This window comes from Procambarus clarkii, chromosome 84, assembly GCF_040958095.1.
Source record: "Procambarus clarkii isolate CNS0578487 chromosome 84, FALCON_Pclarkii_2.0, whole genome shotgun sequence".
NCBI classification, from domain to species: Eukaryota; Metazoa; Arthropoda; class Malacostraca; order Decapoda; family Cambaridae; genus Procambarus; species Procambarus clarkii.
This window is the reverse complement of record NC_091233.1, coordinates 14,080,131-14,083,408: the sequence shown is the minus strand read 5'-3', so window position 1 is coordinate 14,083,408 and position 3,278 is coordinate 14,080,131.

Genomic DNA, 3,278 nt, shown 5'->3' with positions numbered 1-3,278 from the left:
ATATATATATATATATATATATATATATATATATATATATATATATATATATATATATATATATATATATATATATATATTATTAATTTTTTTCTTACCCAGAGCTGTCCCACGTTTCCCAAATTTTATTGTGAAAGTGGGTGACTATCACTAATAAGTATTTGGAATATCACCCTATTTAGTATATGTATCTTTCATATTCCTTGACTTGGCTAGGAACTTCAAAATGTCTTTAATTTAAATGTCACATTATAGTGCCCTCTAACAGGTTCCAGTTTTATTTAATGAAATGATTCACAATACCTGAATTTTTAGTTTTTATCACAGAAGAAAAACTCCTATTCTTGAAATACTTGTTAGATTTTAGTGTGCTGCACGAGATAATTTACATTTTGCATTACTGAGGCATTTAGCATAATCTGCAGAAACTTTATTTGGTTCATTTTCATTATATAATTTATGAACTTAGTTTACTCGAAAAAACGCTATCTGTAGATATAAAAGAACTGAATAATTACTTTTTATTAAAAGATTGTGAGAAAGATATTTAGTACTCGTTTCTACATATATATAATGGTAATGTTCCCGGAATTTTTTTCTTCTAATATTTGTTTATATAAATATATATAAATATATATAAATATATATATATATATATATATATATATATATATATATATATATATATATATATATGTGGTACCTAATAGTCAGAACTCACTTCTTGGCCTACTATACAGGACCCTCATCGCAGTAGGCCAAGTTTGCAGGGCTCTTGAATATTAAGACTAGTAGACGATGATGTCTATCTATTTAGCCTATTAAGCATGATATATATATATATAATATATATATATGATATATATATATATTATATATATATGATATATATATATATATCATAATATATATATAATATATATATATATAATATATATATATATATATATTATATATTATATGTCGTACCTAGTAGCCAGAGCTCACTTTTCAGTCTACTATACAAGGCCCGATTTACATAATAAGTCACGTTTTCATGTCTAGTAGCCAGAACGCACTTCTCAGCCTACTAACGAAGGTTGCATTGTAGTGGGGACATATTAGGGCATACATCTGTAAAAAGGAAGACAAAAAATACAAAACTTTTATTATTCAACTAATTTTATACTAACTATTTTATAATTGGTCCGAAATATAGTTCCTCAAGGTGACATCATCATCAAGATAGTAATATCATGCTGAGGTATACCAGTAAGACTGCCCAGAGACTCGGCATTGTGGTTGATGGCCGTCACTGCCATGCTGAACTCAACCATTGAACGACTTACAGATCTGTCTTTGGGGACGCTATTCCAAACTCGGTTGTGTAGAGACTCATTTGGCTTTCCCTTCAGACACTTTTTCATGTTTTCCTCCGAGATAAGATCATCGTAGAACTTGAAGTAGATCTTTTGGATTTCAAATTCATCCTCATTCGATTGTGGGATATTCATGGTCTTGTGTGTTCGTTGGATCTTTTTATTTTCAAGATCGTGTTGGTAAAAACACCAAGAATTTTTGCCTTCAGGACAGAAATGGTGTAATGGATTTTCATCTGTGGACGTTTCATGGAACAGTCCGGATAGGCAGGCCTTCCTCATTTTTCTCCAGTCTGTGTTGATGTTGTCCCTGATGGCTCGTTTGAAGTGAACCATCAACTTCCCAAAGGTCTCGTAACTTAGCTTTCCATTACCTTCGGCCTCCCCTTTTGACTCCAAATGGATGATCTGTGTAACAAGTCTCTCGACTAAGTAATTTTTACACTCAGTCTTTTCCACCTTAACGTCTCCATATGGTCCAGCACCATAGTTCATTCCACAAACTTTATTGTAGGTAGAGGAGGAGTTACTGTTATCCACCAAAGTTGTATACCTGAGTTTGATGTTTTGTGATCGACCCCACATCAACAATGCAGCATCCTCTTCCATATTTTTTGGCCTGCTGTAATAGTTTTTATCACAATGTGGTAGATGTTTATCCATCTCATCATCAAACTGAGCCTCGTTTATTTCCGAATTCCGTTTCCTACGTTTGAGCATTTGGCACTGAATGCAGGTTTTTTTACAGAACACATTGAAGTCCACAACCATGCCTGTTAACATTTCCACTAGGAAAGCAGTGCTAATTTGTGAATAAGGGCTCCTAGATCCGCTAAAGGACACATCAATGTTAAGGAAGCCATCAATGGGGTCTATATTTAACTGTTTTTTATATTGGTCAAATATTATACGGCGAGTGTTTTCTTGCACTTCTTGCCATCTCATATTAATTACATTTCTTGTATGATTTTCACACCTTCTATACACCAGTGGTGACACAAATTCCATTCCATTTATGGCACACATACTCTTGTAGAACATGTATCCTTGGCCATTTAGCATGTTGAAGTACACTAATGTCTTCAGAATCTCGTAATTTCCCATCAACTCTCGTAAAACTATATGATTACATATGCTACAGCTTTCCATCACTTGCACATCATGGTCATCAACCCTGACTATATGACGTAGTGTATTATGCGAGCAATAATGGCATAATTTTACATAATTATTATCTAAGTACTTTTCAAGTTCCTTGTCTGTCACCATTAGCACTGTCTCACGTGCTGTTACTTCTTCACTGTTTTCTTCTGTATCCTGTCTAAATAATTTCAATCGTTTTGTGGCACTGCTCTCGGTATCTTTACGTCTTTTCAAACCACTGGAAGTACCTACAACATCATCATGTTCGTGATTTTCAGTCAATGTTTGTGTAACTGTAAGTTTACAATGACTACAGTTTTTTGTTACTGTACATTTATCATGTTGATCAGATATCTTGACTGTATGATATAGTTTATCATGTAAACAATCACACACATAATTAGAATCAAGGTACTTCTCAAGCTTCCTATCTGTTATTAGCACTGTCTCTTGTGATTTGATTTTATAATTAATTTCTTGCCACTCACTGTAATCTGGGTCTTGTCTCAGCTCTTGAGCTGAAGCAGATTTCTGTTGTTGATAAATATGGCGAGCATATGCCGCTTGCGCTTGTTTTAATTTTTTCTTCGACTTGCGTGGCATTGTGCAATCTCGTATTATTGTATGACAGCATTCATCTTCTGCAACAGGAAAGAAATATTAAAATGAATAAAATTAAAATGAATAAAAATTAATGTTATGGTGAGTCTGGTCGTATAAATTTTTTTACATTTCACAGGATACAGTGAGCCCTGAGTAGGACCTACTTGACACAGA